This window comes from Polypterus senegalus, chromosome 3, assembly GCF_016835505.1.
Source record: "Polypterus senegalus isolate Bchr_013 chromosome 3, ASM1683550v1, whole genome shotgun sequence".
Lineage (NCBI taxonomy): Eukaryota > Metazoa > Chordata > Cladistia > Polypteriformes > Polypteridae > Polypterus > Polypterus senegalus.
The window spans coordinates 162,095,747-162,112,769 of NC_053156.1; positions in this window are offsets into that span (position 1 = coordinate 162,095,747).

Sequence of the window (17,023 nt, forward strand, 5' to 3'; positions counted from 1 at the left end):
CTTGGCATTAAACCATACTGCTGCTCATTAATCATCACCTCACTTCTTAACCTAGCTTCCACTACTCTTTCCCATAACTTCATCCTGTGGCTCATCAATTTTATTCCCCCTGTAGTTACTGCAATCCTGCACATCACCCTTATTCTTAAATATCAGCAACAGTACACTTCTTCTCCACTCCTCAGGCATCCTCTCACTTTCCAAGAGTCCATTAAACAATCTGGTTAAATACTCCACTGCCATCTCTCCTAAACACTTCCATGCTTCCATAGGTATGTCATCTGGACCAATGGCCTTTCCATTTTTCATCCTCTTCATAGATGTCCTTACTTCCTCCTTGCTAATCCGTTGCACTTCCTGATTCAATAACTCCACATCATCCAACCTCTTCTCTCTCTCATTCTCTTCATTCATCAGCCTCCCAAAGTACTCTTTCCATCTGCTCAACACACTCTCCTCACTTGTGAGTACGTTTCCATCTTTATCCTTTATCACCCTAACCTGCTGCACATCTTTCCCAGCTCGGTCCATCTGTCTAGCCATTTGGTACAGGTCGTTTTCTCCCTCCTTAGTGTCCAGCCTCTCACACAACTCATCATACACCTTTTCCTTAGCCTTCACTACCTCTCTCTTCACCTTGTGCCTTATCTCTTTGTACTACTTGTCCTTTTCTACTTTCTGCATCTCTCTGACTATCCCTCTTCCTCTTTACCATCCTCTTCCTCTGTACACTCTCCTGTATTTCCTCATTCCACCACCAGGTTTCCTTTTCCTTCTTCCTCTTTTCAGATGTCACGCCAAGCACCCTTTTTGCTGTCATCCTTACTATAGCTGCTGTAGTTTCCCACACCACCATCCTACGCTGCTTAACTACACTTTCCCCAGCCACCACATTGCAGTCTTTAATCTCTTTCTGATCATCTCTTCTGCATAGGATGTAATCTACCTGTGTGCATCTTCTTCCACTCTTGTATGTAACCCTATGTTCCTCCCGTCCTATCCGTGCACATAGCTCATCTAATTTGTTGTCCAGAGACTGGATGTTATTGAGCAGGATGCTGGGCAGAGGAGGCTTGTTGTTTCTCTGTCGGGTTCAGCACAGAACTCCAGCACGTTTCCCCCTCTTTGTTTTCCTTTGGCGTCGCGCAAGTAAGCAAAAAACTCCAGGCAGTATAGTGTCCGTGATATCAAAAACTGTTGTAAAATCCGAACTGGCTGATGAACGTAACTCCAAGAGTGTTTTCCAGTCATACTGAAAGTGTGATAAAGTAGTACACACAAAGAGGGTGAGTAGTAAGAAAATAAATAATAACTTTTTGCTGAGATGACTCGGAGCTCTCGTCAGTGCAGCCATCTTACAGCGCAGCAAGGCTGAACTCAGGTAGTTCTGAGTTGCGATTCATAAATTTTAATGGATTTTAAATTATTTTTTATCACCAAAATCTGATTGTGTGAGAGAGATCTGCTTACAGAGCAAAGACAGCACATTACATCTCATCACCAACATTCAATAATGTCGATAACAACTCTTGGACTTTCCAAAGTGTAATCATGCCTTCAGTCTGAAAGATCGGTAAATGGAGGTAGACGATCAATGAGGTAAAGCACACAGCTAGTCTCCTTTAAAATGGCTGAGTCTTGTTTTTTGCTTTTCTTTTCCTTCATAAAACAACATGAATATGTTGTTTTACAATATGTGTACAATCCCAAAACGAGAAGCAATATTTAGTAACACTCTTGGCTTAAAAAATGTATATATTTGGTAATATGTTTCTTGTCATGTTTGGAATTCCACCGTATTTGTTTCAATTTTAAAATACAAGAGCAAGTTAGGTCTTTTTTAAAATTAATAAAAAATGCTTCACTTTTGACTATAGATTGATGTGGCAAATTAATACATTCCATGATTGTGTAGAAATAACTTTGACAGCGTCAAAAATACCAAACTTATCCTTTCACATTTCTGATGTCCTTTATTACTTATCTCTCTTTTAATTAATGTGTAGGTCTGATCAACTATTGAGTTGATTTGAGTCACATTAAAGTGGCAAAAGTCTACTTTTTATCTCATACTAAACAGATGAAATATGTTAAGAAGACTAAAATTCATATTTAATTATTACTTTAACTTTGGGATAATAAAAAAAATCAGTATTACAGATGAGGGAATTTCACAGCAGCAACAAAGCAGCAATTAATTTTGAGGCTGTCTGGAATAAAAACTCTTTTAGTGCTGAGAATAGACACCTGTGTGTCAGTAGTTGAATTTGTAGTCAAATGATTAGCAGAATTAAAAGAATGTGTATTTTTTAAGATAAGTATTTATTTTATAAGTATTTATTATTTACTGCAGTCAATTGGGAAAAAAGTGTATTTTTCACATTTACAATACTGACCACCCTTATTTACAGAAAAAATATGATAGTGTGCATTATTAACTGACATCTCCCTTCTGAGCAATCTATCGAATTTTCCCCATACAGATCAAGCACACAAGCTTTAATGCATGTAGTCAAAAAAGAAGAAGAAAAAGAGTCATTAAGATCAACCTAGTTAGATAAGGATCGAATGTCCAGTTCTACTGAGGTGTGGTTGTTTTGAAACCAGAAAATGGACAACAGATTTAAGTAGTCAGCTCAACGCTATGCCAATAAAAGAAAACCAGTTTGTCTCTCCTGACAGATCAATCGAAGAGCAACAGAGTCTTATGCAGAAGTCCCAAATACTTTCCTCCATATGGGTTCATCCTCTCATTCACCTTCTGGATGGCCACCTCAGTATGGTAGATGACCCTCGGTGTAGTTCCCCTTAGTTTACTTTATTAGCTCCGATAGCTAACTCATTGTTTCTCCACAGCCAGCAGCAATTTTAAAAACAAAATCCTTCTATCCACTGTCATGGCAATGTGATGCTAACCCTAAGCAGCTGGAAAGTCCTTCCAAGCTAAGCTATTGCCTCAGGTACCTGCATAGCTTCTACAAGCACTCTGAACTCCTGTGCAGTGTTGAGGTGACAACCAAAAAGAAGACAACCAGATTTTTCCTTCAATCTATGTAGCCATGCTACAATCTGTAAAAATGTACCATTCACCTTTGAGTAGTGCTATTTAAACTTTTCCACAGCAACCCCAGCAAATTTCACAATTCTGTTTGATACCCCAATATAACAGACTTGAATATTGCATTTTAATGAAGGATTAGTAAATCACATGTGACTGGTGAGTTCTATACAATTATTTAATGTTAAGTTGAATGTGAGGCAAGTTAACTTGCACTTAACTCACTCTACGACTGTTCTCCGTGAAGAGCGCTATTAAAAAAATAAGTTGTACTTATTAACCAGACACATTTAAACATGTGTTTTTATACCTTTATATTCCTCATCACATAAAGAACCACATTCACATACTGTAAGTAACTGATTGCAAATTATAGCAAAACAACAAGAACTCACAGTGAAATCTAGAAGCTGTCCATATCTTTTTTTTTATCCCTGCTTTAAGCTCCTACTTTTTCATAGCAGTCTTGCAAGTACTGACAGGGCCTGAGCATATTTACCTTTTCCAAGATCAAACAAAATCAGGTTGGTGTAGCGTTCATAAGTCTGAAGTAGAGACAGATTCAGAATAACATTTCTAATGCTGTTTATTTACTAATCCTGTTCAACTAACTCTTCGTACAGCATTCAATGCCACACCCTTCCTTAAAGATGTCATACATCCCAAAAGACGCAGATCATAGTAATCAAAACCTGACCATAAAATAATTGACAAAAACATTACTGAACAATCACATACAACAGTCTTGGAAGTGGGCAGGCCTTGAACATAATCTTGCTACTCAAGCTATTGGGGGTCCACTGCTGGCAATGGGTTAAAGATCAGTATACTGGAGAAGAAAGGGGGCCTGGGTCATCCAAGCTGTGTCAATATCAGATCCTGAAGGGGCTGGCACCTTGCACAGCCTGCTAGTTTGCCACGAGAGATTGCAGGTCCAAGATGGCTCTTAATCTGAAGGGGTGATGACCAGAAGGAGTGAAGCTTGTCAGAGCAACATGGGGCAGACCCTGACCCAGTCCATCACCTTGAAATTGGTAATCCCTCTCCTCCACCTCCTGTTGAACTTGTGCTGGGACTTTGCTTGTCGTTTTTGCTGGTCATTTTTGCACTCTTGACTCAACTGACTTGGTGGGTGAAAACGTTGTAGAGGGACGAAGCCTGTGCAAAGATAGTTCCAGCTTATGGCCTAGCATAAGTTTGTATGGGGAAATGCCAGTCATAAAATGCTGAGCAGCTCTATAATGCAGCAAGGTCTGTGAGAAACCTTGTGATAGGTGGGCCATGAGGCCAATCCCGTAAATGCCAAAAGGGACTCTGCTCTGTTGGGCCCTTAACCTTAACCTGCAATTGCTGAGTGCTTTGAGTAGTGAGAAAGTGAGTAGTGAGTAGTAAGAAAGTGCTATCTAAATGCAAAGAATTAAAAATAATTATTAATTATTATTTTTGATTAAAATGTTCAACCCCTCTATTAGCCTGGGGTAATAAAAGGAAGTTTTAATGTGGCGTAACCCCAGTTTTGGACAAAATCAGTGAAAAAAGCAGATGTGAACTGTGGACAATTATCTGTTATAATGCATTTTGAAAAATCCCAGCGAGCAAACAATGTATACAGGAAACCAATGAGGGTCTGCACCCATGGGAATGACCTCTGGCCACTTTACATGAAGGTTGTATGCTACTGCCAAGAAGCGCTGGTGATGTGGCACACCTTTTAATTTGCCTCAGATATCTACTTGAATGAAGTGCCAAGGTTGATCAGGCCAGGACAAGGGTTGGAAAGGTGGCATTGGTTAAATATGGTGCACAGTTATGCACCAGTTCCTCTATGTCTCGGTCAATGGAGGGCCACCAGACTAGGTCACTGCAGTGTTGCTTTAGTTTTACAATTCCAAGGTGGCCCTGATGAGCCTTGCCCAGAACCTGACTCTTGAGGCTGCTGGGCACAACCGTGCTATAGGCATGAGCTAGATAAGTCTCATTCCAACATGAACGCTCATCAAATCAGATGTAAGACTTGAGTTCAGGGGGCACTTCTGATGGCCTGCCATTAGCAATACACTGTCATAGGACTGTGAAAACTGGATCCAAGTAAGATTCTTTTAAAGTTCCTGAAGTGATAACTAAATCTTGGGGAGTGCAGTGAATCAGATCCTACTCGGGATCATTCTGCATAGTGGTAGGGGGTGAACAGAATGCAACAACAAATCATCCACTACATTGTCCTGTCCTGGGGTGAACTTTAACTTGACATCGTACTTTTGGAGATGCTCGTCCCAGCAGTACGTGCACAGCAGCCTGTGACCTGAACCAGCAGAAGACATCAAAGATCTTAGGGTCTGGTGGTCAGTTCATAATGTAAATGGATGCCCATACAGGTAGGTATGCCAGTTTTCACAAGCCCATACACACGCAAGTGCCTCCCTCTCCCCTACTATTTCTGTTCAGCAGGGCTCAATGCACAGGAGGAAAAAGCCAAAGGCTTCTCCACTCCATCTTGTATCTTTTGTAGCTTTTAAAAAAACCTTTGAGCCATGGAAGTGAGTGGTGAGCTCTTTGATAGTTGGCAAGGGGTAACGATCAGGGACGAGAGCCTGATTTGCTGGTCTTAGATCCTCACATAACTGCAGCCCTCCTGACTTTTTTTCTGCTATGACTATGGCGTGAATTGGATCTATAATGCCATTTATCAAGAGGCGTTGTAGTTCTGTTATGACACACTGCAGAGATTGTATATGAATATCGAAATGTACTAAGATAGGCTAAGCCAGCAAACAGGGTAGGCCATTTCTGATGCCACAGAGATGTCACATTCAGAAGAATTAATCCATTGCTGTCTAGCAGAGTGAACCCTAGGCTGGTGAACAAATCCTGGCCCAAAATATTGCTGTGTTGTCTTCTGATATGGAAAGAAAAATCAGACATGGTATTTTTGCCATTACAGTGCAGTGCACAAAAACCCATCACATCAATTCTGGAACTGCCATATCTTTAGAGGGAAAGGTTAGGTGGCTGAAGTGGTAAGTTTGATAAGAATGTTGTATAGGTGGCCATGTTTAGAAGTGATACTTTAGCTTCCGTGTCTAGTAAAAGGGGTGGATAACTGTAAGGGAAGACTCAACAGAGCATTGTTTTTGCTGTATACAGTTACCATTTCCAGGGTCTGGTGCTGACCTGCACCATTTTGCAAAATGGTTTAGTTTTTGACACTGCCTACATATTTGTCCTCATTCAGGGCAGTCCATGGCGTGAGATACATGTCTAGTAGAGCCGCATTTGGATGATCCAGAAGAGGATTGGGAGAATATCATATGGTCAGATGAAACCAAAATAGAACTTTTTGGTAAAAATTCGTCGTGTTTGAAGGAGAAAGAATGCTGAGTTGCATCCAAAGAACATCATACCTACTGTAAAGCATGGGGGTGGAAACATCATGCTTTGGGGCTATTTTTCTGCAAAGGGACCAGGACGACTGATCCGTGTAAAGGAAAGAATGAATGGGGCCATGTATCGTCAGATTTTGAGTGAAAACCTCCTTTCATCAGCAAGGGCATTGAAGATGAAACGTAGCTGGGTCTTTCAGCATGACAATGATCCCAAACACACCGCCCAAGGAACGAAGGAGTGGCTTCGTAAGAAGCATTTCAAGGTCCTGGAGTGGCCTATCCAGTCTCCAGATCTCAACCCCATAGAAAATCTTTGGATGGAGTTGAAAGTCCGTGTTGCCCAGCGACAGCCCCAAAACATCACTGCTCTAGAGGGGATCTGCATGGAGGAATGGGCCAAAATACCAGCAACAGTGTGTGAAAACCTTGTGAAGACTTACAGAAAATGTTTGACCTCTGTCATTGCCAATGAAGGGTATATAACAAAATATTGAGATGAACTTTTGTCATTGACCAAATACTTTTTTTCCATCATCATTTGCAAATAAATTCTTCAAAAATCAGACAATGTGATTTTCTGGATTTTTTTTTTTCTCATTTTGTCTCTCATAGTTGAGGTATACCTATGATGAAAATTACAGGCGTCTCTCATCTTTTTAAGTGGGAGAACTTGCACAATTGGTGGCTGACTAAATACTTTTTTGCCCCACTGTAAACAAACAAGGAATACAGCAGGGAGCACAGCATAGTACCTTGTGGGGTGCCAGTGTTGAGGATAGATGTAGAGGAAGTGATGCTGTCAGTCTGCATGTATAGAGGCTTGCCAGTAAGGAAGTCACACATCTATTTGCAGAGGTTGGCATTAAATATCAATTCTTGAAGCTAGGTACATCGTTTTTGATCACAGAACAGTAAATGCTGAAATGCTGAATTATAGTCTAGAAACAGAACTCTGGCACAGTAGTGTTTATTAACCAGGTCTTTCAGGATAATATGAAGTACAACTGTGGCAGCATGTAAGCTGGTGGTGATACAAACTATACTGAATATTCTATTTAATACATCCTGTAATTTCTGCAGCAATTGGTTGTGGGGACACCAACTTGGTCATCCTGTTAAATGAAAAGAAGTCCAACAAAAAACACACCTCTTGGCATCTATACAAGCAGCCACCTTGGGCAAATAAAAATAAAATGTATTCAGCTCTTCACTGTGGAATTGAGGGACAATTACTGGACATCTGTCCAGCAGGTTATTCTGTTTGCAAAAGATGCATCTTTCCAGGCAGCAGGGCCTGTAATATTGTATAAAATGGTAGGGGTGGATCTAAGTTTCTCAGAGCTGCAGGGAGAGAAGGAGTAGAGAATATTTATGATAACGCTCCCTCTTGTCCCGGCAGGTTATCGTGTATATTGATCAAGCCCATGAGGAGATCCTCTGATGTACATGGATGACATTGTATGTAAAGTTAAACCAGTATTAAAAGTCAAATGAAGCACAATTTTCGTCCCTAGAGCTTAGGTGTGCACATTTTATTATTGTTTGAATTGTAAGTAAATAAGTATGGTTGTTAGTGTTATTAACACCAGCAGCTTAAAGAACAATCCTCACAGATAGAAATTTGTTTACTAAGACATTGCGTAAATTAAGTAAGACACAGCCAAAGCTGCTAACACTAAAAGTGAAAAAGATTATTTGCTAAAGATTTAGGGAATCAGTAAGTTTTGTAGATCCTAATGAACTAGATTTTCTCATAGGTCATTCCTTTATTATTCAACAATATTCAGACACTACATTAAACATGATAACAAAAGGAACAAATATCATGTTCATAGAACCAGGTCAACAAGAAACACAAAATGACAGCACATAAACAAACAATCACACAAAATATCACAGATGATGATGTCACTCTCATAATGGGTAAGTAAAACATAAAGAATTTTTTAAAAATTACCTTATTTGTGTGACACCGACAGTTAGCTGTAGATAGCAGTAAATTATCCATTCCTTAACTTATCCGTTGTTCATTTAGGAAAATAGGAACCTGCTTTGGTGACCAGGTCATTTAAAGGTTACAGACTGCTCAAGGGTACAGGGAAAGCAGTAGTTGCTAGAAGAAAGAAGGTCTAGCCTTTGACTCTTATCACAACATGACAACATGATTTGAAGTGAGTGCCTGTTCACACAAACTAGCTCCAATAGTAGAAAATTAAGTTTTACGATAAAATAAAAGAAATTACAGTACCAAAATGTATTCAGAAATGTACAAGAAAAAGGGTGTGAAATACACAAGTACATAAACAATATGCTAATAAGAATATGGTGAAAATATCATAGAAAGGCATTATTTTTTTCTAACAAAGATCCGAAAAGTTGACAATATCTTTGTGTTTCTGTGTCTATTTTATGTTAATAAATACCACTGTAATATTATACCTCAGCACGTATGCTCTGATGATCCTGATGATGGTGACAGTTAATTCATTAAAAAGTACAAACAAAGACAATAAATTACAAGCACTTAAAATAAGTAATCTGTTATCTGGCCGTAAACTTTGTCATTCCTTCAGGATACTGAATGGCACAGAGCCAGCTGGGTCCAGAGTAAGAAATACGTTTGAGGGCTCACTAATGGGAGGAAAAGAAGCTATTGACATGGTGAGAGGAGAGAAGAGTTGAGAAAGAGAGCTTTGATGGTGTAAGGTTGACGGGCAAGCGACTTATAAATCTCACACCCCACCATTATAGAATCTGTGTGGCTGCAGGGTTAATTTTATGCCTACTTATTTCTAGTTTTCTATTTATTGACTGTAAATGCACATATTGTGTTTTAGTTGACTTATTTATACTACTACTAGCAAAATACCCACGCTTCGCAGTGGCGAAGTACTGCCTTAAAATTTTTATTAAGAAGAAAATTAAACCTTTTTAAACTGAGGGAAAATATACCAATAATTATTTGTTAAGGATCTCTTTGTATACCACATTGTCAGTTCGGCCCACCGGTTGTAATATGACCAAGCTGTTCGCTGAGCTTACTCTTGAGCATGCAACGTACAGTTGGCCATGTGAAAAGTAATCTAGTCTCAAATCTCACAGCTTGGATTGCTGCTGTCATAATCGGTTTGAGTTTCATGGTTTGTTTCAATTACGACAGTATTTGCAGGACTTGTGTTGAAGTGACATTCGGCATCTGTCAAGCGTTGTAAGCTTACAACCGGTTTCATCGATAACTTCGCATCCAGCTTTTGAGAGTTTAAACATTCATAAACATCAAAGTGTCCACTACTGAAATCGTCACCTGTGAATCTAAGATGTTTAAGAGGCATTGGCGGTTGTTGAAAGGTGTAAATTATTTGGCCATTTCGGTACACATGAAAGCAACAATCAAACAATTCAGCGGCAGCCATCAACTCACATGCAGAACCATTTAAATGCTTAAGCATTTCACTCTTATAGTGCTCCTGTGTAGTATAATTATCTACTGTACTGTCATCAGTCCACACCTTGAACCTGTCCCAGTCATTCAATACATACAGTAAGACACAATGTTCCTCCAGGTATCAAGAGTGAACCTGATATGGCTGTGCAATATGTAACGAAGAGAATGGAAAAGGCAGGTGCCATCTCCGGGCATGGAAACCACTCGGTAAGTGACAGTTCTTTGATCGATGGTGATCACCTCAATAGACATGTTAATGGGGGTACGGTTGGACCGATAAAGGAAATGGGTACCTGAACAATGTAAAGTAAGTCTAAAATACCTACACAGTAACTAATAACAATAAAACAGCGGAGAAGCCGTAGATTAAATAAAAAGGCTGTAGTTATCAGCAGGGAGACGTGAATCCCGTGGCAAAGCAAGGAAGGGAATGTAGAGACCGGAGCGACAGACCGCCTTATATAGGCAGGCAGCCAACAACGTGGGAGGCATTGGGATGGGGGACCCAACACTAGGCTATGGACGTATATATGCACGTAGGTAGGATTCAGTTAGCGTTGGGAACCCGCGTACCAAATTTCTTGAAGATGGGCCCATAAGTAACAAAGACCGTTGGAAAGCTCAATATGGTGGGCGACAGTGGCGTCATACCACCGAAATAAGTACGTACATCGGTTTCGGTTAGCACAGGGAAGCCGCCTACCAAATTTCGTGAAGATGGGGCTTATAAATAAGAAAGTTCAACATGGCAAACATTGTCGACTGTTATGACTGTTACGCGTAGAATTTCGAAATGAAACCTGCTTAACTTTTGTAAGTAAGCTGTATGGAATGAGCCTGCCAAATTTCAGCCTTCTACCTACACGGGAAGTTGGAGAATTAGTGACGTTGGAAAGTTCAATATGACGGCCGACAGTGGTGTCATACCACTGAAATAAGTATGTATATCAGTTTCGGTTAGCGCAGGGAAGCCGCCTACCAAACTTCGTGAAGGTGGGGCCATAAATAAGAAAGTTCAAAATGGCGGACGTTGTCGACCGTTATGACCATTACGTGTAGAAATTCGTTACGTGTAGAACTTTTGTAAGTAAGCTAATCTTTAAGGAATAAGCCTGCCAAATTTCAGCCTTCTACCTACACGGGAAGTTGGAGAATTAGTGATGAGTGAGTGAGTGAGTAAGTAAGTGAGTGAGTCAGTGAGGGCTTTGCCTTTAATTAGTATAGATTGATATGGAGAGATGCTAAGAGGACACCTTTTTTATTTGAACTTAGTGTACATAACAAATCTTTAAATGTAATAAATGACCTGTAGCTTGATAAACTGGGAAGCACAGTAAAGATGTAAAACTTTTCATATACAGTATATTGATAATAATCAATATGTGCATGTTTGGGGAATGGAACATATTTTCAAAAAAAATACTTTAATTTTTGTGGAAAACAACTGATTTGTGTTGCAAAAGGAAAGGCGACAATGCTGATAATCTGTTAATGTTTTATCTAAATGAATAAGGACAGCATGAAAGTGTGTATTTTATTAAGCCTAGTACATAGGCAAAGCATCTATGCAAATATCTTGTCTTCCATCTAGCACTGGTGGCTAGATGAGGAAGAGCTTGGTTGGATAGCAAGTAACAAGAAAAATAAGCCATGAAAAGTAACTGAAATTCTTATAAATGATGTCCGCTGGAACTGTGCCTCACTACATTATTAATAGTTTTATTTTTTTTTATGCCTGGAAATAACGCAGAGCATATGAAACGGCATGTTGTGTGGATGCTGCAGCCACCTTTCCCTATGCATACTAATGCATGTATGAAATCCAGAGAAAATCACCCAGATTGTTTAAACAAGCTACATTAAGTCATTATTTCATTTTTCCCCAGCTGAGTAAGTGACATTTTGCTCTTTGAGGCCAGAATATGCCTTCTTTTATGTAAATCAAGGATCTGTGACTCACTTGAATAAGATAATAAACTGTATTTGTGTTTCATAAATGATATAACTGAATATACCAAATGTTGCATTGTAATCATTTGTAAATGTTCTCATTTTAAAGTTTTATTTGGCAGACTCTTTTAAAGCAACTGAAATTCTGTATAATAAATTTGATTGTTTACCAGGAAATAATAAGTTAACAAATAATACTGAACAAAATTTTGAAGAAAATTTCAAGAAGTGTAGGATGTGGAGAGCTTGAAAAAATGTTTCTGTCTAATTGTGGGAGTCCTTACTTAAAGACTTTGTAGCACTACAAGTGGATCCAGATGTCAATGAAGACAGCCTTAAACTAATTTAGATTAAACTAAACAAGGTCTTTTTTTCTCTTTTACAGAGGCAGCATAATTGTAACAAGGGTAGCCTGAATATTTTTATGTATGCCTCATTATTTTAGGCTTTATGTGTTAAGTCAGCAGCCATCAAAGACTAATTCTGTGATATTGCATGTTGATGGAGGTAGCTAAATTAAATATTCATTCTTGACACGGAAGAAGGTCTTTATAGAGGGCATTTTAAAGTGTCATAATAATAATCAGAATTATGATAGTTATTTTATATTGCATTAATGAAAACGTCCTAGCATAAAACAAAGGGCAGGGTAATGGTACAGAAAAGTGTTTATAAAAAGTGCATTTAAAGATCAAAAAAGGGGTAGTGGGATAAGAAACAGAAACAAAAAAACTGTCCTGATTTTGCTGTTCAGTGGTGTGGCTATACATTTTACTAATGAAGGTAAACTATTAAAAATTACAAAAATGCTGATCATGGAAGTGATGTGAAAAAAAAAACAGATTGGGAAAAAGCACAGCATCGCATAGCATGTGTAGAATAACACAATGCAACAATTAATACAAGGTAATGCAAATGTCCATTCTTTTTCATTTGAACGTCAGGCATCCAGTGAGGCCTTGCCCCCACGTCTTGCTTCCTTTCTTCGTCCTTCAGCCATAAGACGTCCGGAGTGGTAGGTCACTCCTGCTTTCTGATGCACCTCTGGCCACCTTGAGTGCTAGACACACACTTCTCTTTGAGGCTTTCCAGACTGCCTTTCTCCACTCCACAACAGCACTTAGCTTAGTTTCCATCCTGTCACTCTTCTCTTTTTTTATTCTTAACTTCCTGTCTTGCCCCTCTTCTGTCTCTCTCTCAGGCTCTCCTTTATACTTCCTTGGACACAGTGTCCTTAATTACGAGTCAGTGAGAAAATTGGAACCAACCACATCCTCACATGCAATTGCAAACAGCCCCAGTCTCTCCATTAAACATCCCAGGGCTGCACAAACATGTACATCCACCAAACCTAAGCCACACCATGGACATCTCTCATCACACTGTGATATGGTACATTACTTATGGTGTGGATTACTTAACACTAAATACAGTGGAACCTCGGTTCACGACCATAATTCGTTCCAAAACTCTAATGTAAAAACATTGAATAACACTGACACAAAACACCCAGGCTCGCTCACGCTCTCTCTTTCTCTGTAGCACACACACACACCCCTGTCAGCAGCACGCCCTCGCTCTCTCTCTGAGCTCGCTCGCTCGCGCTCTCTCTCTCTCTCTGAACAAAGGGGAACATTAGAACAAATCCGAACTTTAATTTAAAAACCAACCACAAGCAACAAAAAAAGTAACAAGATCACGATATTTTGGCCTTACAGCCCGATCGCTGTAAACACTTTTTTTAAAATCAGTGTTAAACACAACGGAAAAAAGTAACATTTGAAAAAAGAGAAAAGTAACATTGCAACAATTCACGCTATGAACTGAAAAATTAACTTTTGAAAAATCCGTAATACAAAAACCACCAAGAAAACTAACCTTGCATGAGTCAAGTTCTGGCATGAAGTGTTTTCCTTCAGGTGTTTTTTCTCTTGTGATTTCTTGGGGTTCTGGTGTTTTTAGCTGTTTAGCTGGTGGGAGTGAAAGCCTCATGCAGCCATTCCAAAAGTAAAGTTCTTGTGACCCAACCCTTCGTGTTTGCCCTCCACATTACTGGCATTCTGGCTTTGTTTACATTATGCTGCTTGAAAGCACGAGGGTTCTCAAATTGGTAAATGAGTAAACTGGTAAACAGTTTTTCCACCTCTTGTAATTTCTTTCTTTACTTTGATTTCAATTTTCTTCAAAACTTTCTTCTCACCACTGTTCACTTGCTTAGAAGCCATAGTTAACTGCAAAAGCACACAAAATACTGTAGAGTACAAAGAGAGTGCACGTCTGACTGAGAACAATGAACAAGGAGCGGCTCTGCTTAAATGAAAAAGGCAGACACGCGGCTTGCTCGCTTTCTCTCTCTCTCTTTCTCTCTCAGCCTGCCTGCCTGCCTGTGCCGGGGGGTGGAGTTGGGGGGGATGGTTCATGTGCACGTACTGCCTGCTTCTCAGAGAGAGAGTCTCAGCTGTATCCCCCCTCCCCTATGAAGAAGGCAGGCAGTACATGCATGCGAACCATTCCCCCAACTCCACCCCCCTGGCACAGGCAGGCAGGCAAACACGTGCAGCAATCTCCCCCTGCCCCTCCCCAGCAGGCACTTGGCTAGCTCTATTTCTCTCTCTCTCTCTCTCAGCAGCAGCAAGCAGGCAGTCTGACCAAGAACAATTCAACACGTGCGGAAATCATTGGCGCGCACAAACCGAAAGGGAAACTGGCTTGTTCGTATACTGAGTGTGTGGTTGTGAACTGAGGCAAAAGTTTGGCGAACTTTTTGGTCGTGACCCGAGTTGTACGTGAACCGAGACGTTCGTGAACCGAGGTTTCACTGTACATGGATTTTTTGAATTGGCTTAATTATATTTTTTGGGATTGGGTGCTAAATTAGATTTAATGATCCTGTAAACCTTTTTGTTTGCACCACATTTAGAGAATGTCTTAATATTGATAAACTGACCCTTCTTTAACAAGTTTGTGAGGACCAGCCTGAAATATTCTGGCTAAAAGAGAAAAGAGAAATACAATGTAGTTTGAGTAAAAAATACTATTTTAGGGAAAAAGCATTAGTTTCTAAATTGTATGTATATTATTCCTTTGATGTATTTTCAATAACTGGTTAATAAAAATGGATAAAATTATGTTCCAATAATTTGAGGGTCCCTGTCAGTCATGGGCCTCGGAAACATCCTAACTCCTCCATTATGGCACCTTTTGCATTGAATAAAAAAGAAATGTTAAAAATATACTGTATTCTGTATTTATAAATTAAAACTCATCCTAACATCCTTACAATTTCTCTGTATTACTATTTTGAACCCACATTTTAAAGGGATTTAATTAATAACGTAAGAGAAATGGAAACTGTTGACATGATCTCTTTTTACTGTGTTATTTAAATAACATTCTACACATAACCTTGTACATTTTAACTTAATAGCTAGTTTAGGAAACACATTTTCTTTTAATCCTCATAACCCTGAATTGTATTAAGTGGGCCTGAGAATCAGATGAAATTAGATATATTTCAAGAGCATAAAGCTTAAAAGTTGCCAAATTTAGTATTGAAAACTTGGCTCTTTGATAAGATTTCTTGTATGTTTGCTTCTTTTTATGTTGATGTTTATTTCTATATTTACATGTTGTAAAGATCTGTATTTTACTCTTATTGTACTCTAGGTGTAAACTGTCTGTGACTGTGCTCAGAGAAGATCACTGTTCATAAATAAATTAAATTAAACTGAACATTCTCTTTTCAGCACTGTTTTCACTTAATTTTTAAAAATCAGAGAACAAAATGACCAAGTATGTTCACTGTCTTAGTCATAGTTTTAATGATTTCACTTGACATTTTAAAGCTACAGGTTCAGGTTCCAACCCTGGCTCACTTTTTGACCCTTTGTAATGTGTTTCTCCTCTGTTATGACAATATTGAGAAGGTATTTTCCATATAAAATGCATTGTGATGACATTTATTATTAAATTTACTATATAACATGTAATGCATTATATTAACATTAACATGCCATAGAACAACGGAGCACATTTTATGTGTTACAGAACACAGGGTGAAACTGTTTGATTCTCCCAATTACAGAGAGTACAATTCAATTTTTTTTCTTTCTACGCATATTAACTAATAAAAATTGCAGCTGCATAGATATTATGATAATTATCAGCATCTCCAAAGTGTCCTACAGTATGAATTGTATGAATTTATGCATGCAGTTCTTTCATATAGTTCTGAGTAAGGTAAAGAAAAGCAGGAGATAAGAAATTAAGATTTGCAACAGAAATAAAATGTTGCAGTCTTAGGTGTGACATGTTTTTTACCTTAAAGTAACTCCCAACAATACCAGCTTGTAATATTTTAGTTTCAGCAGTTGTATACTTCTCTGCAATAAGAGGTACAATTCAACAATCTTTAGTTTAACTTTCTTTGAATTCAGTAAGTAAAATTATCAACAAACACTGTAAAAAAATGAAAACATCATTCACATTTATGGTGTGACTGTTATGTATTAGTCAGGGATTCTCCCCTAGCCAATGTTTAAACGTCTATCTTATCATTTATTACAATTGTTTCTGTTAATATTGTTATTTGTTGTTATTATTTGTCCAATGCCTCAACTGAGTCATGGCCTTAATGTGGCAGAGTGGGTTGTGTGATCATTGATCCTCTTTGTGTTGTCGCTGGGAGTCGTGCATTCCTAGAAAAGCAGCCCATGACGGCAAGGTCAAAGGTGAGGTCCTGACTGACTAAGACTGACTCAAACTCCTCCACTAGGGATCCATTCAAAGTGGTGCAACTCATCATCCCGCACGCAACTTGCCACGTGGAGTCCTGAAAGTAAGTTAAGCGGTGTGATTGAGGATTGCACACCTTCACTACCAGCAATATCAACAACTCCTTTGTGCGGATGCTTCGTCCATCTATATTGAGTTTCTCTCCTGCCAGCATACACACAGTAGGAGGAGTGTCAGAGATATAGACAAATGAATGGTACAGCGTCATAGTCGGACTGATGGCCATTTGTCTAATAATGTATGTTAATTTAATTATGTTGTGATTACATGTTCTATGTATTGTGTTAGTGGTTTCCCGGTAGGTGAAGGCATCTGTCCTTCGCTGTTGGGTGATTGCTTTCAACCCTATAAAGGCTTATGGGAAATGCAGCCCCTTGCCATTCCATTGAATGT